This window comes from Limulus polyphemus, unplaced genomic scaffold, assembly GCF_000517525.1.
Source record: "Limulus polyphemus unplaced genomic scaffold, Limulus_polyphemus-2.1.2 Scaffold183, whole genome shotgun sequence".
Taxonomy (NCBI): Eukaryota; Metazoa; Arthropoda; class Merostomata; order Xiphosura; family Limulidae; genus Limulus; species Limulus polyphemus.
In genome coordinates, this window is record NW_013665793.1 from 60,213 (window position 1) to 87,171 (window position 26,959).

At 32.2% G+C, this 26,959-nt stretch overlaps 1 protein-coding gene across 3 annotated transcripts in view; it reads right to left on the reverse strand.

Annotated features, from left to right (window-relative positions):
• Window positions 1-14,660: 14,660 nt before the first annotated feature.
• LOC106478133 (homeobox protein Hox-B7-B-like) overlaps window positions 14,661-26,959 on the reverse strand; it is a 186,914-nt gene continuing 174,615 nt past the window's right edge. For all 3 annotated transcript variants that reach the window (XR_002609825.1, XM_022381664.1, XM_013938648.2), the window contains one exon: window positions 14,661-15,148. The gene's annotated coding sequence lies outside the window, so the exon portion shown is untranslated. The remainder of the gene's footprint in view (window positions 15,149-26,959) is intronic.

The following is a 26,959-nucleotide window of genomic DNA, read 5'->3' on the forward strand; positions in this document are numbered from 1 at the left end:
ACCTACTGAGGATGTATATAGAAGATCTGCCTATGTGATAATAAGGAATAATAAAGTATTTCCATTCAAAACATTAGAAGAAATAATAATTCTTTTGCACCCACCAACATGACAATATCTGCTAAGTATGTATGCTAAGTGCTTAGATTTTGTATATAAATCAACCCTACTGAGGATATATATATAGAAGATCTGCCTATGTGATAATAAGGAATAATAAAGTATTTCCATTCAAAACAATAGAAGAAATAATAATTCTTTTGCACACAGCAACATGACAATATCTGCTAAGTATGTATGCTAAGTGCTTAGATTTTGTATATAAATCAACCCTACAGAGGATGTATATAGAAGATCTGCCTATGTGATAATAAGGAACAATAAAGTATTTCCATTCAAAACAATAAAAGAAATGATAATTCTTTTGCACCCAGCAACATGACAATATCTGCTAAATATGTATGCTAAGTGCTTAGATTTTGCTTGGTGTTAAGTAAAAATAATTATGATGTTTCAAATTAATGATTATTTTCACCCAGAGGGCTCGAATTGGACCTGCGGTAGAACTTTTGATTTGCGAGCTGACAACCCGGGTTCGAATCCGTGCGATACCACAAAATATTTCATGTACTTTAAACTGTGGGTGCGTTATGAAAGTAGCGGTCAATACCTTAATGTGGATGGTGTATGGTAGGGCGCTTCTAACTGGTTGCCTCCCATCTGAATAAAAGCTCAAAATTAGGCACGGCGGCACATAACCTTGATATATTTGTTTTGTTTGTTTGTTTGTTTGTAGTTATGCACAAAGCTACACAATGGACTATCTGTGCTCTGCCTACCACGGGTATCGAAACCTGGTTTCTAGCGTTGTAAGTGCCACTGGGGGCGATATATTTGTAATAAATACACATTTTAACCTTAAGATAAAAAATTCAGTTCAATAGTTTTTCGTATGTAAATGCATATTTATAATCAAATTTCAGGAGTACCTAACTCAGCTTGTAATAAGTGTAAAGCTGGAGTAGTAGCAAAACAATATATATAGCTTTTAAGATATGTGTTTGACGTTTAATATAAAAATATTTTACTAGTATTAAAGTTAGAAAGATCTGTTTCTAGACATATAGATAATAAAACACCAATGCAGCTGCGTGTGTTAATGACTGTTCCAAAACAGTTTCAAGCCAAGATAGATTTCAATTTCTTTAATAATCTTTTGAAATAAAGCCTAAAATATAGAATTTGCGTTTGTGTTTGACCTGTAGTAATAGCCATATTAACAGACATTTATTTACACGTCACACCTGAAAATGAATCAAGAACACAATATTTGCGTTCTTATGAAGAATTTTATAATGATAAAAAACTTTTTTTCAGATAAAAAAGTAGCTACCAATTTTATTAGATGCGTAGATTAAAAACTGTTATACAGAGGGGGAAAAAATCGCATGTTAGATAATAGATTGCAGTTACCTCTTCAAAATCTGTCTTAACTTTTTTCATTTTTTCTCGTGCCAATCAATTTCAACAAGCTTGAAAGTTTAATCAGTTTAATAACAAACAAAAAAGGTCAAGATATTTTACATACTTGGTGTGTTATATAATATAACACTATGTTTTCGGAAAGTATTCACTTATTTTTCAGAAAAAAAAAAGATCCAAAATCATGGAGTTTGTTTCATTTTTGTTTTATTAGTAAAATAAACTAAATCAATTATTTCTATAGAATTTATCGTGCCTATACAGTTACGTTATGGTATCGCTGGTTGATATATGATCTTCAAGTTTATTAATGTCTATTAAGACAGATTTCTTTTTCATCCCCTGATATAAATACACAAGCGTAATTTCATAATGAAGTAACAGGAGGTCTTTCGTAATAGGAGAGTTAAATCAGTGCGTTTCACTAATAATTTACATGGACTACCCGATGTTTTCAATCTACTTTTATGAGTGATTGGGGGATCATGTTTATCAAGTATGTATATGTTACTATCAAACTTAGTCATTGTACGGTAATAGAGAGATGACCCATAACTTAATGAATCGTTTTTGCTTCGTTCACATTCGTTGGCTTTAGGGCTTATAACGCTAAAAACCGAGGTTAAATCCCTGCGATAGGCACTTTACAGATGGCCCATTGTGTAACTTTCTGTTCAACTACAAAAAATTAAACAAATAAATACATTTACTAAGGTAACAAACATTTTTTGTAAGGTACATTACAATTTACTGACAAAAATGCTTCTTCTGATTGAAAACTGAGCTTGTAATGCCACTCTATAGACAGAGAAAAAATTACTAGTTTTTCTTTTTCAACTCTTTGTATCAAAGAAAAAGGTGCACTTAAAACCGAAACGTTACAACGTTACTTGTTTTTATTGTTCAGAAGGAGGTAAAGGAAGACTTAACGAAAATCAATGTTGTTTCTTAAATATTCAGAAAATGTGTTCGACACAATTAAACAGGATTAAAAGTAAAGTTAGGTTTAGTATATATATTGATATGTCATTAAATTGTGCAAGTACTGTTTATTTTAAAGATATAACTGGTATATACGATAAGAAAGAGTACATTGTGTGTTATATACTAAAACTCTACGTTTTCCTGAAGGAAAGTGTTCACAGATTGGATATTTTGCTTTAATCTCTGTCAGTGTGTAAAACTAACAAATTATAATACATTACTTCTAGCGTTTCGTTAGAGAAGTATTACGAGGATCAGCGAATACATTTTTGTAACATCTTTGCTGGATATTGTTTCGTATCTTGCTTGAAAAACGTTTACTGAATTATTTATTATACAATGTATAACCTTATTAATTTGTAAAATAACTAGACTCGAAGTTGTTACCTATACTTTAAAACAGATATCTTTATGGACTTAGTTTGGCTTACACCATGCTTAGAAGGGATCAAACAAGGAAAATTTGACAGCATACAAAGTGGGATGGGGAATAGGAGTTCTAATTCTCCATACTATAACCATCAACGTTCCTAGGATGAGAATTTCATTTAATATTCATGTGCTGGCCAGCAAATAGGATTATACATTGGCGTTGAATCACATGCTTTAGTGAAATGTTAATTCTCTTTCCAGCATCTCGTTAGAGATAGAGAACGTGGCAAAACATACCAGGAATAGTAAACTAAACACGTCTAGCGGATACAGGAAGATTCTGGAAGCTTTCATTTAAATCTGACCGGGAAGATTAAGCTTATATAGGGTCTCAGGGGGACAGGGCATGGGGCAAACACTATGGCTTGTCACACTGCAGTATAGCGAACTAATAAATAACTTTCACGCTACTAGTTTTAGCTTACAAAGAATTTAATTACACACTTGAATAAGTCTTACTATCTCCAGCAATATTTCAACCAAGAGTCCCACCATGGCGAATATCCATCCAACTATTTCCTCATTACAATTCTTCCATGCCTTCATACTTTTTGCATATCATAGTTACATATATAGCTAGACATCACCTACATTAAATTTAGGTTTAGTATTTTAAAAACAAGAATAAACTGCCTGAATTATGCTTAATATAATCGCCGTTTTATAAGTACGTATATGAATGTTCAAGGACCCAGTTTTATTCTGTTATACATACATACACATACTAATTAAAAAGCAAAACAAAAAAACTTATTCATAAAATATCTAAAAATCTTAATAAAATATTATGTGACAGTAAACGTCACCTGAAATGTTTGTGGGTTAGAACAAAAACAAAGTATTTGTTATTCCTAATATCTATAAACAAACAAACAAATATATCTAGAATTAACGCTAAACTTCAATCCCATAATTAGGCCTTTCAAATGAAATAGATACTCTAGGCGTTTGAGAATGAAATATTACTACAAAGAACGACCTCTACATAATGTTTGTGTTTAATTATTTAAAGAGTCAAGCAGAATTTTCCCTGCAAAAAAAAACAACTGAAAGTATCAGCTGTGTCCAAACTCTCCAGACATTCGTGATCAACTGTATACTCCTTCTAACTGATATCAAACGCCCACGAAGTACTTAATGCTAATTACATACACATGTTTAAAAGTGTAACCAATTCGTAGTCTCTGACCTGTACTGAAGCTGGAGAAACTAAATCAATACTGCATGGAGTCTCTTGTAAGAATAAGATTACCGAGATATAAAGTCTGAATCAAATATATGTACGTTTTGGAAATCATTTTAGGCTTGAATAGTGTTCCCAGTCTCCGTTCTTTCTCTTTTGTTCAAAATGTAAATAATATCATTGAAAGTTGAATGAAACTTCAGAAACCACTGAGTTTTGATTCTTCTAGGAGATGAAAAACTCATTTCAATTGATTGTGAGAGCAAAATATCGACACTGGTGTTCGTGAAGTTCTCTCCTCAGACAACAGTGACAGTTACTTTCTCGTATGTAAACTATCTCTGTTAAGTGTCTGAAAGCACTTTGTCGATCTCCAGTGTCTAAAGTCTTGTAGTAAAATTACCTAGTTTCGTCACTCCCCCAAGACACACCGGGGTCCCGTGGTTCCTTAAATAGATAATTTATTTTCCCCACATGAGGCTCTACACGAGGCAATATATTCTAGTTTGAAAGGGTTCGCCACCCGTATATCCTGAGCCACTGTTAATAATTATACGTGCCTGAATTATTGGCATGTTTTAATATGACCACCAGAGTCGACCATTGACTACTGTGCATTAACACCCATTTTTTAAAAAGAGAGAAAGAGATAAGAATTTTTGCCTCTAGGCATATTCGATATCTCTTAAACACTTTCAATTTTTCACTTTCTGTACGAGAAAACAACATCTTTTTTGGAGGTGTTAACAAAAAATAGACATGACATGTCACTTTTCTTTACCACGTACCAAAGTAACAAGGTTAAGCCACTAACTTGGTGTTAAGATCTTGTATTAAACTACGTACCGCGGTAACAAGGTTAAGCCAGTAAATTAATGTATATATCTTGTGGTAAACTACGTACTATAGCAACAAAGTTAAGCCAGTAAATTAGTGTAAAGATCTTGTAGTAATCTATTCTATGTAATGCCTTTAACGCGACTAATCATGATAAACATTGTCATTAGATTCACAAACGAATTTCTTTATAAACTGCAAAAAATGATAAACTTATTTATCCATATAGATTCTACGATAAGTAAGCTGCTTCAGTGTTTTGTGGTAAGATTAAGCCACTAAATTTGTTTTAAGATCTTGTGGTAAACTACGTACCACAGTAACAAAATTAAGCCAGTAAATTAGTGTAAGGATCTTGTGGAAAACTACGTACCACAGTAACAAAGTTAAGCCAGTAAATTAGTGTAAAGATCTTTTGGGAAACTATGTACCATTGTAACAAAGTTAAGCCAGTAAATTAGTGTAAAGATCTTGTAGTAAACTATTCTATGTAATGCCTTTAACGCGACTAATCATGATAAACCTTGTCATTAGATTCACAAACGAATTTCTTTATAAACTACAAAAAATGACAAACTTATTTATCCATATAGATTCTACGATAAGTAAGCTGCTTCAGTGTTTTGTGGCAAGATTAAGCCACTAAATTGGTTTTAAGATATTGTGGTAAACTACGTACCACAGTAACAAAATTAAGCCAGTAAATTAGTGTAAGGATCTTGTGGTAAACTACGTACCATAGTAACAAAGTTAAGCCAGTAAATTGGTGTTAAGATCTTGTGGTAAACTACATATCACAGTAACAAGGTTAAGCCACTAAATTAATGTAAAGATCTTGTGGTAAACTACGTACCACAGTAACAGGGTTAAGCCAGTAAATTATTGTAAAGAACTTGTGATAAACTATGTACCACAGTAACAGGGTTAAGCTAGAAAATTAGTGCAAAGATTTTGTGGTAAACAACATGCCACAGTAACAAAGTGAAGCCAGTAAATGATTGTAAAGATCTTGTGGTAAACTATTCTATGTAATGCCTTTAACGCGACTAATCATGATAAACCTTGTCCTTAGATTCACAAACGAATTTCTTTATAAACTACAAAAAATGACAAACTTATTTATCCATATAGATTCTACAATAAATAAGCTGCTTCAGTGTTTTGTGAAAAGCTTTTCATCCTCTTGGTTGAGTTTATTTCGATTAAAACAGCCAGAGATCAATCTGAGATTGCCAGTCGTTACGTTGTTCGTGATCGTCGTAGGTTGAGTACCTCAACCATAGCAACTGTTTATCATGAATGAAAACTTCTGGAATTCATCAACCAAGCCATTGTGACACTCAAGTTTAAAATAAATACGGAGTTGTTTATATATATATATATATATACGGACAAAGTAAAAACAACACTGAGAAAATCAATAAATCTCGTTTACGGTGAATTCAACTCGTCCATCAGCCTAGCTGTTCCACACTATACTATTTTAAACTTCTGGGATTTGTTGTTGTTGTTAAGTGAGGTATTCTTTCCTGTTTTATCTTCATAGGAAATACGTTAGTAAGCAAATAAATGTAAATGTGTTGAGACAGGTAAACTTTGTTGCAAAATATTCGTGTTAAGTTTCTTTGGAAACAAAAAATACGAAAAACACAAACGAAATTAATCATATTGAAAAGATAATTTTTTTTAAACTTCTAGGAGATGTAAAAATCAGTCCACTTTCATAGCTAAATAAATAATGATTTCCTTTTAAACAACATTTTACTTAAAAATTGTGCAAATGAATGCTTTATTTTTAAGCCCAATTACTGGCGGTTGTCCAAATAAGTACCTCACATGTAGGAGATTTATCTACAAACACAGCCAGTTTGGAGGTTTCGGAACAGATCCTTTGATAAAATCACAATTAACTGATATAATTATACCTTGTGCACGAATGTTGCGTTTCTAGTAACATTAACTATGTTATCTGGATATCCAACATGGGGGGGGGGGAACTAATCTTGTTCTGAAACTGATTTTTTAACATCACTATGAATACACAAGATTAGATAGAAAGGACAGTGTAACTTCTTAATGGTAGTTGTATGTATCAAGCTTTTAATTAACATTTTAGAATGTTGTTTTTATGAATTATTTTCCCTGTAATACGCGCTGTCTTTGTTTTTACTTATGCTATAAGTGCTCAATGACAAGTGAAAGTAACTTAACAATATAGCACTGGCAAACCTGTTGTCTGACTACTAAATGAATGACTTTTATTCCTTGGGGAGACAGAAATTGAAATTGTTCAAGAAATAGACCTCTTTTTTTTTTCTTCTAGGGAGTGCAAATAAATTATCAGGCAAGAAAAACTATACTTATGTGGACACTTGTCATCAACACTTGTGCAAAGAACCACTGCTTCGGATTACTTTTCATTTTCCCTGTATGTATCATGTAAATTACATTTCTTTACCATGTTCACATTTTTTCAAGCTAGTGTGCATTATTACTTACATACTTATAATTATAAACACAATCAAGATTAATATGAGTTTTTTTCGTTAGAATTATGATAAAATCATCCCGAGAGAGAACGATAACCATAAGTATGGCAGCCGACAGTAGCATATACATGATACATGAGAATATGACAACGAATTTCATGTTTTGATGCATATTTTGCAAGTTTAGCTGAAAGCTACTATCTCGCTATATATTACGTGTATATATCCACATAAAAGTAATAATAATAAAACAGAATATGTAATGACCGTCATATAGGCATAAGTAAAATGAAAATTGCTTTTTTTCCCGGGTGTCACGTTAACATTTTGTGTAACATGATACACGTTCCATATTGTGAATCTAACAGCAAAATAAAATCAGAAGTTGTAGTGCTTATAAGGTTACTATATATAGTATGTGTATCATGTTACACAAAATGTTAACGTGATACCCGAAAAAAAAGCAATTTGCATTACACATATATTTATATGACAATACATGGATTCAAAATGTTTATTAACTTTGATGTTAAAGTTTCTCCTGTTAAAGCAAAGAATGCTTGAAATATCATTATGGAAAATATCTTCCATATTTAAACTATATTTCATATTGGTAAATTTGTGTTAAATTATGTATGCATGAAAATAATAATACTTTGAAACACATGTTACATAAAGATGAATGCTTAATGCAGTATATACTGTGAACATCTTCAACTTTTACACATTACAGTTTGTGTATTTATATTTTCACTAAAGAGAGTACAGTTTTGTAGTTTTTAACATCCTGAGGTGTAGATTGTTCAACATATTAAATGAATGTGTGAAAACGTATTTTGGTTATAAAAAAAATTATTTTCATTGTTAACGTCCTGAGGTGTAAATTCTACAGCATATTAAAAAAATGTGTGAAAACATATTTTGGTTATTAAAAGAAATCAGTATTTTCATAAAATTTAGGCAGATCTTCAACTTCAGAAATATGAGTAGGTAGGTAGACAGATAGATAGATATTATGTCAAAGTTTATGTATATATTATATAATATTATTTCAGCCATCAGTAAATGATATAAGGGCTTATGTGTGCAGGTGACAGAATTAATATATTCTTCCTAGTCAAACGTTTTGACTCATGCAGGTAATAGATCTGTTATCTATACAACCAGTAATTGATGGTCTAATGGTTGATGTATGCAGGTGATAGAATAAACACATCTCTAATCAAAATCTAATAATGTAGAAGCTTATATGTGTTTAAAACAAAACTAACATCAGTTTAAATACCAGTTAATGTATCTTGACACCAAAGTATATTTTTCTGACCAACAATAAATGTAAGAAGTGAACAGAAAAAATAGCAGTTAAAATTGGGATGTATTTTTTATGCAGGTGACAATACCAATTTTATTGTGTTAATGGTGTGAAGTTTTAAATATGTAGGTGACAGTGCCAATTTCATACTGTTGATGGAGTGAAGGTTAACTATATAGGTGACAGTATTCATTTATTTCTGTTGATGATGTGAAGTTTTAAATATGTAGGTGACAGTACCAATTTTATTGCATTAATGGGGTGAAGATTTATATATGTAGGTGACAGTACCAATTTTTTTGCGTTAATGGTGTGAAGATTTATATATTTAGGTGACAGGGTGACAGTACCAATTTCATACTGTTGATAGTATAAATGTCTAAATATGTATGTGACAGTATTTATTTATTTCTATTGATGGTGGGAAGTTTTAAATATGTAGGTGATGGTACCAATTTTATTGTGTAAAGATTTATATATGTGTGTAGGTGGCAGTAATAATTTCATTTTGTGATAGTGTAAAGGTAACAATACCAATTTCGTACTGTTACAGGTGTTAAGGTTGTTTATGTAGGTGACAGTATTTATTTTTTTCTGTTGATGGTGAAAAGGTTTATGAAATTAATTAGAACATAACTAAGAGCAACGGCACACCATTGTTTTAATTATAGTGGTGCAAGTGTGTATGTATATGCACTCAAAAGGATTAATGCCTGTATAAAACTGCTCAAAATTAGTAATGGAATATTTTGCTTTTAATAAAGATAAATATTTATCTTAATCATATAAAAAATACATAAGTCATAAAATACAAATAAATGAATCATTTAAAATCAGTCATCACAAGTAACTAACACTGACTTGTGTAAAAACTTAAAATAAGGTCAAAATAGTTAACACTGATTCTATAAGACCATAAGACAGATAAAAATAACAAACACAGACCTGTGTATGACAAAAGAAGAGCTAATTTGATAAAATCTACAGATCTTCAATTCACATGCTCTATTTTGTTTGATTTTGACTAAAACATTTGAGAAGCAGGCCAATTTAATTTTACAAAAGCCAGTGTAATTGATATTATATAATATTATTATTTGAAGACATCTTAAATCTTTGAACTTGCTCTTGTGTTCAATTGTCCCCATCAATCACAAATTTAGTCTGAGGAAATAAAAAAGACATACTTTGGTCATATTATCAGTATATAAATATTATGTAGATGGTTCTAACCTTGCTTTAATACATGGCTGATAATGGTGTGTGTGTGTGTGTGTACTTTTCATAATTGCATAAAAAGGTGACATTGGCCACAGTATAAAATAGTCTTGTATTTATTTAATGGTAAAAAACAATTACAAACTTTTATTAACATGACTGTAGCCACTGTGACCAAACCTAATGTTACAAACTATTACTACATTTCTGGTTTGGACTTCTAATCAAGTTTTTCTTAGATCTTTTATATTTTAATCCAAAACTCTCTGTTTTCTGGTAGTTAACAGCTCACAGGTATAAAGATTTATTGTTATCCTAACAACACAACTGTGATTTTATCATACAATGTGCATTAATTTCAAGCAACAAGATAAGAATGGAATAGTGATTAAGATTTAGTGTTATCCTAACAACACAACTGTGCTTTTATTGTACAATGTGCATTCATTTCAAGCAACAAGATAAGAATGGAATAGTGATTAAGATTTAGTGTTATCCTAACAACACAACTGTGTTTTTATCATACAATGTGCATTAATTTCAAGCAATAAGATAACAATGAAAATATGAAAATTATTTTTTGCTAAGTCAATGAAAGGAGCATATTTTTGTTTGTATTTATTAAGTTATAAAACACTATATAGAATTATTAGAGTTTTAACGTTTTCAAAGAGTGTGTATAATATGTAAACCACAAGCCATCAAGAAAGATCCATAGTATCATGTGCATGAATTTGTAGTTTTAAGAATGTATTTATAATTTTAAGCAGTATCATACTTTAATCAGACCTTTTTGTCTTAGTAAATAATATTATAATTTTCAAGTAAAACGTTTTACTTTTCTTCGCTAGAGAATACACACCCGTTTTTTTATTAGGTATAAAGTTACTGCTACTTATTAAACCAGGTGTGCATTTGGGTTTGGTTTGTGGATTTCGTGGTGGTTTGCGAAATTAAGACGTCCACATATCATCAATTTGCTGCTGTTTTCAGTTTTGATATAGTTTAACAATATATTACAGATTTTTGAATGCTAATACCATCCACTGTTGAGTGTGAGGAACATTAATTTTTTTCTTTCAGAAGTCACAGCTGGGAAGGAAACGAAGAGGAAACAACACTAACTTGTAGTCTACGGAGAGGATTGCTTTCAGCTTTGATCCTACGTTTCCGTTGTAATCAGTGAATTTCACACCAACGATTGATGCATCCCAAGTACCCACTCAGGCAGAATGAAGGCGAGCTTCTGGCACAACCAGCAAGCCAACACATCCGTCAATATATAGTCCAAAAAGCAATTCCTTGCTACAGCGGTGACGCCAATATCCTAGTGCGAAATGGTCTTTCCATGCCGCCTGGAGTGCAGCCCCGTTCCAATACCTTTATTAATTTCTAGTCAGTGTGACGGAACAGAATTCACATTAAGAGGTCCCGACTACTATCGATCTTCCTACAAGTTATGTTTTTTTTTCATTCGCTGGTTTATATCCGCTCTCAAGTATTATTATATCTTTCAAAACTTTTTAGCCAGTACATTCGATGTGTTGATATAGGTTTCCGCTTCCATAAAGATCAGATGTTTTATATCGAAGATAAACAATCTTTATTCTAGAAATAGAGTCTCAAAACACAAATACTGACTGTATATTTAAAAGGCGAGACGATGCCAGGAAAGCTTATTAATCATTTACACTAAGATTATTGGGGTGTTAATGTTGAAATATGCTAAAGATAGAGCAACTGATGAGGACAAAATACAACAATGTTCACAGGAATCTTATCCTCCTGTTCATTTAGCCAGTGTATGTAAGATTCTTTTTTTTTTCCAGTGTTAAGCAAGATCCTGTCTTAAAATAAATGCACACTAAACTTATAGTGATTGCATTAAGTAAAATGTAATACGATTTAGCATTTATAAATGAATACAAAGAGAAAACAAAACAAATTAGGCCTAACAATATTTATATATTATACATATCAGAAAAGGTATAGCCATTTCAAATCTCAAAGTACTTTAGTTATAAAGTGAATTTCAACAGTATGTCATTTGTATCAGTCATTAATGTAAGTGACAGTATACTGATAAGCACTTAAACTCAACAACTAGTATTTCTAACGTAACTGACAATAATGTTACTGACAGGTGTACTCATAATTAAACTCAAAATCCAGTATTTGTAAAGTAACTGACAGTGTGTTCATAGACACTTAAACTCAAAATTCAGTATTTGTAAAGCAACTGACAGTGTATTCATAGTTAGTTAAACTCAAAACCCAGTATTTATAAAGTATACACACAAAACATGATGTAGGGTTTTTTATGTTTCTATGTAATGAGACTATCCGCTTTTAGGGAAGGTCATGTAATTAAAATATGTTGGCCACTAGAGAAGTAGATCTGATTGATTTTTCATACCTTAGCCACTTTCTTCCTCAAGTCATTAGGTGAAGGTCTGCAATTTGTCAGGGTAGAATTAGTGTCAAAATGTGTTCGGCTAAGGTATACTAGATGATCGTGTTGGCCATCAGTCAAGTTTTTCTTAGCTCTATGAAATGGATCTCCATCTGTACACCATCCCACGTTTAGAAGAAGAAACTGATTTATAGAAAATGCCTGTTCGCATTCACCTTACCAATATCTTACTTTAGATTAAAAATTACTTTTGCATCGATAAACCGTTCCACATGTAGTAAGTAAAAATTAAAATATACGCATGGTTCTACACTATGAAAATGCTTGGAGAAGAAAGAAGAAATGTAAAACTTTCTAAATAAGAACATTGCGTCATGAAGTGTTGACCACGTGTTTCTCATGTAACACAGCTTTAAAATCCTAGGCATTACATATTAGAGTTGTTTGGATAATGGTGTTCACCAGTACTCTAAGTTGTGAAGAAAATAAAATGAGCTTAAAATTTCGAAACTTATTATCATATCAAAGTATGCTTACCAAATGTATAGCGAGTGTTTAATGATGTCCATAAAAAGCTATAAATCACAGGAACGTTTTATTCACGTTATTACTAAACATTTCGTTTCACACATGCTTTTATCAGACTCTTTATATGTCCACTTGAATTGCAGAATACCATGTATAGTGACATAGTTCATAAATATGCAATAAACGTATCATAAAAAATTGTAATCTGTAATGCTCTACACTGTATTAAATCTAGCAAGATTAGTACTACAGAATCGTAAAATACCAGCATAAAAAAACTGCGGGCGCTATCACATTACAATTAACAAAACCAAAACCAAACAAAAATACCTTCTGTTTCCTTTCGTCTGGATTCTTTCTTTTGAAGCTGTTATGTAACTGTTCTGAGGAGCCTCTCTCGATGCTGAACTATCGGCTGGCGGTTCGATATGAGAGAGCCGCCATTGTCGGCAAAAAAGTCCTCCATAAAACACAAGTGTTTTCTCCAAATCAGCTATTATGTGCTTAATTTACTTAACTACAGGAATGATTAAGATATGTTACTATTAACAAAACTTTCAAAGTCAGGTAAGTATCAGAAAATCCTTTATATTCGTTTCGTTTTCAAGAAGCATGCCGTCGCTCAATTGCTGCCGCGTTCCAAGATGGCGGACAAACTGACTAACGACGCCATTACGTTTAATTCTTTTTTTTATATATATTCACTACTGCTTATGATGTTGAGGTTAGCATGTAGCGTGCATACGAGAGTGCTAATAATAATGCTTATTGATATCAAATAGGTTTAAATAACTTTATGAAACAGTAAAGTGGCAATATGATTTTTTTCAATAAAAAACAACGCTTTATGACTTTTTATATTCACAAAACATGTAGTATCTAAACTACTATTTTAATAAAAATAGGCTTAAGTATACAATATAGCAAACTCCATCTAAATAATTGTTTATTTGTTTACTAACAATTATTTGTATATTATTTCTCAGTCTTACTGTGATATGTTCGCATTCTAGTTTCTCATATAATTTCTATGGAATGTGAACTATTATCACATTCATATACACACGAGAACGTTGACTTTTCTGTTTTTAATGTCCCCCAGTGACACAGCGGTATATCTGCAGACTTACAACGCTAGAAACCAGGTTTTGATACCCGTGGTGGGTAGAGCACAGATAGCCCATTGTGTAGCTTTGTGCTTAATTACAAACAAACAAATACGTTTTTTATATATTTGTATATGTATTTCTGTATTCAGTAAACACTATGAGATGAGTTCTAGCGGCTATTTTTTGCAGAAGTTTATATCAGATCTTTAACTTGAAGGTAAGGTTATTTTAGACAGCCTGTACACACCCTCACACCAGAAACGATGTCTTAGTGTATCAGTCTGTGACAAAGAGAGTGGTAAAACGAAAAGAAGTAAACATTCACACGAACACTCGCTTTTAGCCAAGGGCAACATCATGGGACCTTCTGTACTATGACCTATACTTAATTTATTACAGGGTTTTGTCCATCGCCTCTGCTATAGCCAAAGCGGAAAAACAACATGAAGACCCGTTGGAAAACAAGCTAGCGGCTTTGGATGTCATTCTCTCGAGTCGCCTGCTGGACGTGTCGGGGCATCTTGCCATCTTGCTAACATTTTTGGCAGCTGCACTTTGGCTTCTTCATTTCTGGTGGGACGACATCCAGAAAGGCGTTTTTTGACGTGTTTACCGACTTAGTGCGATCTCTGTTTTGTGTTTGTGTAAATATACCTCAAACAAAACGCAGCTGTGAAGCTCGGATTTTTATTTATATCTTTTGGTCAGAGCTCGTAAAATACAAACACGTAAGATAACGATCTCCGATGAATAAATTAAAATACCTTAGCCAATAATTAAATGTTTGTTTTCACATTAAATAACCATTCCAGTTTTCCAAATGCCTTGATTGTCATGTAAAAAGAATCGTCTCAGTGATTGATTAATTAAAGCCGGAGCATTAGTTGCAATTTGAAGTTACAACCTAAGCGCCAGTCACTTGTGTGTCAAGATCTGAACTTGTCTTCTTATTGCACAAGCGCAACAAAGTAGACTGTTGTCAGAGGAGATGAGAAAAGCAGCGGTTCCCAACAGAGTCATCAGTCACCTGGAGGAGCTCGGATGCGCCACCACTGTCCGGGGGCTGTCCACAGAGATATCTTGTAGGTTACTCAAGATGATGAGTTCAACTTTAATCTGTAATTGCTGCATCTCTAGGTTTTTTGTCTCCACTGTTATTTTCTAAAAGAAAAAAAGAAAGAAAATAACTTTAAGAAATATGTGCACTTTGTATTAATTCGTATAGATTTTCTAGCTCATTCCATTTTTTTTTGTATGATTAATGAAATGAATTCTTTCCATTCAATTAGTCTTTCTATTCTCTCCTCCAATTCTTACTTTTATTTCAATACTTTCGGCGGGAATAATACTAGTGATTCTGGAAACACTCTCACTGAAAACAAACAGCTCTCTCGGGCTGTACAATGGCTTTAGGAGCAGAGGTTGATTTGTTTTAAAGAGTCATTAACAAGTGTTTTTCGCCGTACTCGGTGTGCTAGAATGGTTGACTTTAAACGGCCAGATAAATCACATTGAGCGAACAGGTTTGGAATATATATATGTATATTGTGAAACCTACTAAATCACTGCTTCTAACGTCTTCATTCTCTGTCGTTGACTGTGCCGTGTATAGGACTAGACTACACGCTAGAAGTTCTCAGGGCTCTTGTTTACAAGAACACTATTTTAAAGCTTAAATGACCCGCCTTTGCACGTGGATTCTCACATGTATGCACTTACCCGTAAACTTTACAATTTATGGCCTTAATAAATATACAGGGCACGTGATAGCGACCACTAAAAGGGTGAGTAAAGTCGTTTCGCTTCTTGCGCTCCACAGTTTATCAGAGCTTGATTGAAGATGTATAGCTCTCAGTGTGTTGGTTGTACTTCTGTCTACTCTGTCTTCTCTCAGATTGTTCAGCTGTCTGCACCATATAAATTGTTTACTTACTGTAAAAAAATACTCGTTTTACGTCACACTACGTGAACTGTTTATATAGCTGAGTGTAACAGGAACATGCAAAAAATGAATTAATTCTTAATAGAGAAAAAATGAAATAACGTATACGTCAGTGGTAATTACTTGGGTTGTTTCTAGTATGAATCTATATTTCATAATTTCAATGAACAAAAAGTCAAAAGCAGTATTTATGTCAGTACGTGTAGGTTAGCATACAAAACATGAATAATACGTATTCAGCAAAGTGATCTAAACGTCTGTAAACTAGTCAATTAAAACATTTTTTTTTTCAACTAGGTTCCACTTACTAATTCTGCTATTTCTAACAATGAAATATACATATTATATGCAACATAAAAGCTTCTGCTATATTAGTAGTGTCTGGTTATATGGGTGTGTTTTCTGATAACTAAGCGTATATACATATTTCATATTATGAAAAGTATCTCATATATACTGTACACTAAAAGCATAATTTATGAAAAAATAAAGAATGCTGATAAGACTTTCCAGTGCAGGAACGAGTAATTTATAACGTGATAGCTACAATATATATAACTGATTATTAGTAGAGTAGAGATGATGGTATTTTGTAATAACGTTGAGCAGCTCTCTTGAAGTGTTGATGTAACATCACTAGACATGTGTTAAGAGAAGATGTATCACTTAAAGATGTTGCTTCTAAATACATGAATGGTTTACTATCACGTTGCTTGAGCGCTAATACAAAGAACAGTATAGTAATAAAGTTATTTTTAAAATGTTAAAGGCCATATTAGTCATGCAAAGTGCATACAAAAAAGACAAAAACCTAGGATTTTGGTATAACGTGAAAATCTAGGATTTAATGTAGTAGAAATTAGTGAACATTGCAGAATTGTTTGGGTCTAACTGTTTTTAATATTCTATTGATTTCATGTCCAACAATTGTTTTACTTACATTCATTTCACCTTAAGTTGAGTCTAGTGATAAGCTCTTTATGTGCTACTGAGTAAACCTTGTGGATTGTAGGTATGGGATGTTGCACAATAATCAATCAACTCGAGTGCCATCTTTAGCGAACAGTACAAAAGAATAGAACCCTAATGAAGACGTTGTTGAATCATTTGAAAGCCACAGAGAAGAAAGGCTTTTGTGTTTGGTTAGTTCCACTGTAGGGTACTGACAAAATTACGAAGAAAGGAAGTATTTCTCTTTTAATAAAAGTATTTTTAAACTACGTATTTGGGCACTGTTAACTATTGTTTGTTCATGAACAAATACAACACGTTTATTTATTTATTTTTCATGGATCGTATTTTATGTGTCAGTGCATGAAACGTCGAAATTACCAGAAAACATGATTAAGTCGCAGATACTTCTGTCAGAAATAAATAATGAATTAAATTGAAAGAAAAAAAAGAGTAAAATATTGCATTCAATCCTTATAACAAAAGGAATCGTAAAATTATTTATAGTAGTAATTAATAACGAACGTTTCTTTCATATATTAAGGAATAAAGTATTAATCTGACGCGGTATAATCAACGTTTAACCGCTATCGTGTGTCTTCGTAAAGTAAGTCATTGTAATAAATTAAACAATAACATATATTGAAATAGATGTTTAACAAGCGAAAAAAGAAGAAAGCTTTGTTTATTAATTCCCTAAAAAGTTATTATATAAAATTAAAGATAATGTTTCCAATAAATTCAAAGTTTTTATACACAAATAAAGACTGGTTATGTACAATATTTATACGTCACTCATATCATTTATATAATTCAAACAATATTTCAACTTCGTTTTAAACATGCCATGTTCTCTATCTAAGCCTCATTTAATTCTCTATCATTCCTCTCATGGATCCGATTACTCGGGGTATCTAAAGTGTGACTTCATAACCTACTGCAACCCGTCATGTTTCTCTGTATTTATTAACTATATACAAGGAAATGGAATACGATTGTTTAGTCTCAATTTAAACAGAGCTTAACTTGGGTTGTAAATCTATCACAGAGTGATATACGGACTGGGTGTGGGAAAAGTGTATTTCGATTGCATTGCAAGTGACTGATGTATATTTAGTTAGGGATTAAGTCTGACAGTAACAGCATTTACTGGAAACTACAGACGTAACAAAACTCCTTACTAATCGATTTTTATAAGATTCTTAACTATTCGATTTGTATTAACTCTTTAGGTATTAGTAACAAAACTAACGAATTTTTATAAATTCCTTTGTCTTTAATTAGAAAACTATAGTCTACTTGTGTAAATACTTAAACTGATCGAACATGGACTTTTTAAACATTTGTATTAACTGAAGATTAATGACGCAATCGATTTGTTCAGTCTTCTGAAAAATCGGCAGGGAAGTAAATCTGTTGGAATCAGCTAATTAAACATCAAACAAAGTCACGTGACTCATATAAATTCACCAGAGAAATGTTGTATAGAAAAACTAAGCTATACTTGGAAACATTAGTACAAACTCTCTCTCTCTATATATATATATATACATACATTATTTTCTCATTCTTCTTATATATTATTGTATTAATATTTTCAACAGCTGTAAGTGATTGGTATAAACCTTGTAAACATTAATAGGATAACGTACTAAAATGTGCAAAAACTACACGATTTTAATAAACTTATAGTAGCAGGAATACTATATATGTTTAAACATCATATGAGTTATTTGGAAAATAAATGTTGCCCATTTGCAACAGCTGATTGTATAAATGAAACTGCTAAAACTTTGAATAAAACTTGACTTGGCTTATTAAAAAACAGCCGAATATTGTTATTGGTGTCATACTTATAACCGTGAACCTAAAAAAATTCACTTTTTTTTAGAAACACATTCGTGAGAAAACAATAATTTTGTTTTTACATTTCATCTTTGAAACGAGTTAAAGACTCTATAAAATAAAACTCGTTAGGTGACGTCAAAACGATTAATGCAATATATAAATATAAAGAGTGTTGAAAAAGCATATTTATCATCCGAGCACATTTTCAACACATTTTTCACACCACATAACACGATTCTTGACTGTTTTGTACATTCGGTGGTGTTAGAAATAACTGAGAGAGTAGTCAAAACTGAACTCTTCAATCACTGTATACGTACAGAGACCTTGAACTATATAGACCACACACACATATATATATATAAATAAACACATCATTATAAGCGGCATTGAACATTGTCACGGTAAACTCATTAAAACTTTTTTTTTCAGAACTTATAACGACCTAGTGAAACCCTTTATGTTTTGTTTATGAATTAGTTCAACTCCTGCAACACTGAATCGACCAACTATTTATTTTTATGCCTTCATAATGCGTACTTACACTTACGTTCAAATATTCAAACAACAAAATACACGAAACTTCTTAAATTGTCATTTCTTCATTGTCTGAAAATATGTCACACAGATAATATTAACGACGGTTTTCTGTACGTTTTTATTTATTCTGCGTGTTAAACGTTTGAAAACTAAGACACGTATGTTTCATTTCAAGCAGTAGCTTAGAGTTTGTGCTTTATAATATATAATAGGCGTTATTCGAAATACAAATTAAAACTAAGAGTCTGATTTACAACTAAGTCTTGATTTACAAAACTCCTCAAGTATAGTTTCACAAGTACCTACCTATCTATCTGTCTAAAAAATACTAATAAATTTCAATGGAACAGTTAAACAAAATATTATAACTAGTTACGTATGATAGGGTGCATTTAAAGTAACGTTTTAGTTTTGTAGCACAAAGCTCTACAGTGGGCTACATGTGCTCTGTCCACGTGGAGAATCAAACCTCGGATCTTAGCGTTATAATTCAGTAAAGATACCGCTGACTCATAGAGGGACCTAAAGCCAACGAGCTGTAAAGTATTTGATAATTTGCACTGCTATCTAAGCTATTACTGGACTCCTCGGTATCTTAGAAGAATAACCCAACTTCATTGTTTAAATCTTAGGATTAAAGGGTTACTCCAGTTCCTATAATACTTGTTAACTGGCGCTGGAAAAACAGTATGTTGCAACGTCATAGTTTAAGTATTTCACAACATTGCTGGAAATCCAAAATTGTATTTTCTGGGGAGTTTTTGACGCCATTCGATTGAGAAGCGATTAATAAAACAATGGATTTAAATGACATTGAAAATGGTGTTTGAAGGGATAGATTTTCGTAAAACACAGAGTAAGAATAAGCTGAAGAATATGTAACTATATTTAGTGAAAACGCTAGTGTAAAGGGTATTTTGGGTAATGTAGGTTTTGTATAAGATGCAAGATAACAGAGAACGGGATTTAAAAAAGGTAATGAATCTAAGCTTCAATGTCAACAAACATCATGTATGATCAAAGAAGACTAAACTGGATAAAAAAAATGAAATGTGTAAACTGAAGCTTTTTCAAAGAGTCACATGTTTAAGGAAATATCCTTTCTATACTAGCAGTTCCCTACCACATCAAAGATACTCTATAGCGTCACTTGGTTTGGAACGCAGTACTTATCTTCCAAAGTCCATATGTGCTGATCCGTGAAAAACAGTAATCATATATGTTTAAAACATTTGTTAAGGCATTCAAGTGTAAGAAACCAATGACAACAACCAACGAGAAAGTGAAGTACTGTTTCAAATAACAGACGTTTCGAAATTTGAAATCCTAATCGCTAGATTTTTTTCTTTTCAAAATTAGCGTTCCGATGTAATTTTCACGATGCACACACAAAAAATACTTAATTTAAATACACATTGTTGTTTTTATAGGGAAGTACCAGATGTTCTATTTTTAAATGCAAATTCATTTCTTGATAAATGGTGAAATTTAATAAGTTGTAAAACCTAATGCGTTTCTTGAGAAATTGATGCAATTAAGATTCTTATTTATCTAAGTATACTTTTATGTTGTTTTGAGATCTGTCCCACTTCTTAGTCGGGTTTCTTTCTCTTTACTTTGATAGATAGCGATCAAGTTTTAGGCTGGAACTCAGTCAAAAGTTAAGATTTCAATATATATATATATATAATATCCTCGTTTGTTCTTAACGTTACGGAAACGTTGAGGAGGGTTTTGGATTTGTTTTGCAGATGAAGTGGCAATGTAATGGTTTTCACAGTAATGGGAGGGTTACTTAATTCCAGGTGCTTTATATCATGCTGCTTAACTTGTCACTGTTACCTTTACGGGATATTTCCCTTTAAAAGCAGGAGAGGGAAAGATTTAAGACTATAATCAGATAAACAAGAGAAGGCAAGGGCTAACGAAACTTAGACCCTGAAAACATTACTTTGGGAGGAAGAAGCCACTCCTACCCCACCCACCCTTTTTCTCCCTCCTCTAAGTTCGGAGAATATAGATTGATATCACTTCCCAACTGTATTGACATTAAATCCAGCTTTCTTATATATTCCTTCCCCCCCTCCTATTACATTAACTCCGTTTTCTTTGAGCCATGATTGCCGCCAGGTTTCGACCCGCCAGACACCCTACCCTAACAGAGCGTGCTTTCAAACACTGCATGGTGAGTTTTGTCGATCGTGCTTAGAAAATACTTACTTGATGACTACGGGGATCGTGCCTCCCTCAGTAACACGCTTCAATGGCAGACCAAATCTTGTGGAAATCCCTAAAGATCATGCTACACCCAATATCATTTCTTCAGCCAGGAGGTTCTAGAGATATACCTTAGTCCGCCTGCAAGGATTCCGTCTCTTATACCTATCGATATTCAGTACCATTCTCGGTTGTCAGTAAAAAAAAAAATGATTTGCTGCTGCAGGAAAGACGATGTTGGAAGCTCGTGTTTTTCTTCATCAAAAAAGCAAGATATTCGTATGTATGAGCATCGCTAAACTTTCCTCTTACTCGAGCGCGGATGTCCATGTGTCACATTGATAGGCACGATGATGAATGACCACTCCGTATTCTTGGAAAACTAAATGTGGCAAAAAGTAGAAAACAAACTGTGCTCCTACCTATTAAGTAAATACGCTATTTTTATCATTATGGAACACTATTGACTCACTATATATATACTCTTAATGAAACAATGATCACGCTTGAATAATGTACAAAGTAAAAAAAAAAAGTTGCTTAAGTGTATAATTTTATACACGTAATATAAAAGCAGAAAAAACGAATTTACAGCGTAAACTTTCATTATGTTTACTTCATTTATTTGATGTTGATGTGCAGAATTTACAGCGCAAACTTTCATTATGTTTACTTATTTATTTGATGTTCATGTGAAGAATTTACAGCGTAAACTTTCATTATGCTTACTTCATTTATTTGATGTTGTTGTGAAGAATAACGGAGAACGTTATTCAGTTAATATTTTTACCACTTATGAAAAATAAATTTGTTTGTTCGCTAATAGCTAGATGTAAAGAATACTTTAATTTAGCAATTAAAAAAATTAAATGACTTACGAATTTAGAGAACAGCAATATATAAAGGTATTTAGTATAGTGTAAAATATAATGTAATACAGTACAATATAACTGTGTTCAACTCAAACTCATGCTGTATGAACTTAACTATTTACTTCTTCTTATTAATTATTTTACCATGTTTCCGTTTAGAAAATAAAACAAGATTATTGCTCTAGGTGAGTCTGAACTTGTTTCTCACTAAATAAGTACGTCAATGTATGTGTAAAAGTGTACATGATTTGTTTAAGTACGTCAATGTATGTGAAAAAAGTGTACATGATTTGTTTAAGTACGTCAATGTATGTGTAAAAGTGTACATGATTTGTTTGAGTACGCCAGTGTATGTGTAAAAGTGTACATGGTTTGTTTAAGTACGTCAATATATGTGTAAAAGTGTACAGGATTTGTTTAAGTACGCCAGTATATGTGTAAAAGTGTACATGATTTGTTTAATATAACACTTGGGCGCAGGTTGGCTTTGTGGTACAGTTCTGGATTTTAAAACCGGGTTCGAATCCGTGTAATACCACAAAATATTCTCCTCACTCTCAGCTCTGGGTGCGTTCTAAGAGCGATGGTTGGTGGGTGGTAGGGTACTGCTGCCAGTCTGCCTTCCCTTTGACCAGTAGTTCAAAATTAGAGCCTTAGCTACAGAATTATAACATTTTAGTTCCTAAATTAATGTATTACATGAATTATATTGTTATATATCTTATAATATCTTTTATAAAATCTGATATCACCGAATAAGGAACCTGTACAGGTAAAAAAACAACAACAAAAAAACGCTTTGCGTGTGAATTCTTTAGGATAAATAATCGTATTAAAAGTGCATCGTGACCTATAGCATGCACTAGTCATGTTTGGGGAGAGGGGGGTTATACAAACGAAGATCTTAAAAACAAAATAAACAAAAAATACGCTCCACAAAGACAAAACAAATAGCGTTTGAACGTTTTCTAAAATTTGATGCGGATTTATCCATATGCTTATTTTAAATCAAATCAACTATGAAGAATATAAAATCCTCGATCTGATAAGACGACTTTTAACAACTGAGCAAATTGCATACGTTGTCTCAAAAAACAAACAAAAAACACGTCATCTGTTTATAGAGAATTAAGTATTATATAGAGGTGGAGAGAAAGTCATTGTTAAAGGGATTGTAATTATAACCTTTAAACTTGTGACCTTCGCTTTCTATTATATACGTATCTCAAAGGGTAACACCGGAACTGAGCGTGAACTGTATAGTTATCCGGTTCATCTAATTTCTTTCGGCTTGCCATAATCAGATTTCTTCCTCACTACGAGTAACTTTTCATGTGTGTGTGTATATATAACTTCTCAGATCTCGTGCTCAGCGTCTAATGAGAAAGTTAAACAGGGTTGTGGAAAAATCATCAATTAACTTAGAAAAGTTTTGTTAAAATGAGCAATGATAGGAGGTATCCGCATATTACCGTGTTTAACTAATGATTCTATGAGAATACAGACCAAACAGTAATTCAATCAATATTCACCGTTCCGTTAGACTAGTTTTGTTATAATGAGCAATGATAGGAGGTATCCACATATTACCGTGTTTAACTAATGATTCTATGAGAATACAGACTAAACAGTAATTCAATCAATATTCACCGTTCCGTTAGACTTCTTTGAACTGATGCTTGGTTGACGCATATGTTAGGACAGAAAGATTCTCGAAACGCAAAAGATGCTATTAATATGCGAAGCAAAGGATCGCGGAATATAATTGATAAAATATTGAATAAGTTCGTTTGACGTATATTAAACGTTTCGAAATTGATATCTTTGAGAATTATTCGCTACTTCATATGACAAAGTGGGAGTGGAATGGTACTCGAAACTATAAAATCAATATTCGTAAACAATTGTCTTAAACAAAGCGAGGCTTAGTAAATATATATATATATATATATATGTCCAACACAAAAATTCGTATAGCCATATACAATCATAACGTTTGAATTTTACTTATATTTTGATTCATAACATATGGTAAATATAAAAACATTATCAAGAGTATTATTCACATTATTAAGTGTTTACTGTGAACATCTTTTCAATAAATAAAATGCTATAGATTCACAAAAATTGGGATTAAAACGTTATAAAAATTTTCTTTTCACAAAACAAACCAAATAATATAAAAAGCATACGAATAAAGTTTAAGTATACTGATTGAAACTTTTAGATATTTCTACAAATTGGATTAATGTAGTTTTTTAATTGTTATGATACAGAACTGTCCAGCTTTATATTCATATATACAAATACATATCATCGGAAAGTAAATTAGAACACACTTTATGTTTTTATAGGAAAATGAGCCTAAGTTTCTAAAACGTTCATGAAAACAATAGTTAGGCCTATTACTGTTAAGATGTGTAAGTACTTAATTATACAGATTATACAGTGAGTAATTAATTAATTATATAGATTATACAGTGATGAATTTCACATAATGTTGTATTTCAGAATGATACTACACGAATAAAGTAATAAGCATTATTACAAATATATTTTAAAATACTTCTAAACACTAAAACAAGCCCACTCATCTTTTACGTTACGTGACCGAATATCATGTAGTCAGGTGTTTTGCAAACACTACATATTTATTTGTTCCTGAATCTTTGCACAAAGAGGGTTATCTGCCTATAACCATTTCTAATTTTGAACTGATAGACTAGAGGAAAGACGGCCAGTCAACAGCGCCTACCTCCAACTCTTAATGTACTCTTTTCTGACCGAAAAGTGCGAGTTACCTGTCTCTGTTATAGCGCACACTCGGCATCAAAGATCGGAGCATGTTTTTGTGGCAACGGGCCGCGAACCATGAACTCTTAGGTTCATAGTCCATGCACGCAATCTATAGGACACGCCCTTCTCTTCTACGTTATTTTTGCCACGTGACCATATTGAATATGCTTTAGTCAATATTAACGCTGTGATTATTTAATTATAACAGGTTTCTAATTTGAATTAAATTTTTCAAATAGACATTTAATTAAAAATTCATTGGCTGTGTTTCGTTTTTATGTTTTATTTATAAAAGAACTCAAGACCTCACGAATAATAAAAGCATTCTTATAATTGGAAGAAACAGCTGCACAAATGTTCCCATGGCAACAGCGCTCTAGATGAATGGTCTTTCTAGCAGTGAAGTAAAAGTGAGTCACCAGTGAGCAGCTAGCTATGTTTGTCACAGAAGCTGCGAGTTTGGGGCGGGTTGAACGAACCCTTGACACGTGTGGCTATCACAAGGCTACATTTACCAAACTATGATATTACTCTAATATGTATAGCAGTTGGAAGCTTTAAGCAAAGTACATGAGCAAACCCATGTGGAACTCGACCCTCTCCGATAAAAATCCTCCCTATACGTCTCAGTCCAACTCTGTTCTAGCGCGCTCGAGAGACCCGAAGTAGGAACGGGATCTGGTTAAACCTTTAAGCTTTGTCACCTAAAGTATTGGAACGGTGTTAGAAATGTTGTTGTTTTTCTTTTCTGTCTTACTTTGTAAGAGAAATTGCTTTAGGTTTACGCTTCTACAAAGAGTAGAAATGCTACCACATCCACGTGCTTTATCGTTTGTGTTGTCATCTTTCTCTACGTCCCATTTATCATGTAGTATCACCAAGACCATTATTCAAGCACTATATCCAGCGTTTAGCGAATTATCAAGTATTATGGCAATGGATCTTCACTGAAAATTCTGTTAAACATCACTCCACTTGAAATTATAATTTCACGTATACGCTGCGAACTGTCATTACCAAAACCTTTGATCTATTTACATTAATAACAAATAAAACATATTTGAGGCCATCTATCTTTAGCTTCGAACTAATGTAGAATATCCGGGATTTTATCGTTTATGTGAATCTCTCTCTATATATATATATATATAACATACCAGAAAACAAAGTGATCTTAGGAAAAAAATAAAGTTTATAAATTCTAAAAACGTATTATTTCGTGAGCTATTTTATATGTAAAAATAACATTAATCAAGGTATTAAGAATTAGCGCCACATTTGTAAACGTTTTCATTACAGAGAAGTTTCAAAAAATGTTGCTACAAAATTCACAAACCAAACTAAATTATGAAAATTAATACGTTTTTTTTTTCAGTAAACTTAAAAACATTAATGAAATTTATTTAAATGATTATACCTTAAGTAATTTCTCAAATGTTAAGATTTTTAATTCTAAACCAGGTCATAAATGTATAATTTTCAGATTAGTATATAAACGCTGCTGCCGAATACTTTTTACTTCTTGGTAATTTTTGATTGAAAAGGTAGAAGAAAAAGTTGTAAATGATTTAATTTATTTCTTTTTTGCGAACGGATTGAAAACTATACAATGTTCACACTTTGTTTATATGAATTTTTTTCAAGTTCGTTAGAGAGTGAAAGCGTTAAGCTAATCAGTAATATTAGGTCGTCAAGAAATTAATGTCGCGTTTTGGAACACTTTCATTAACCCCCCCCCCCAAAAAAAAAACGTACATCACGTATAATAGTTAAACGAACTGCCTAAACGTCATGTTAGTGTAGCCT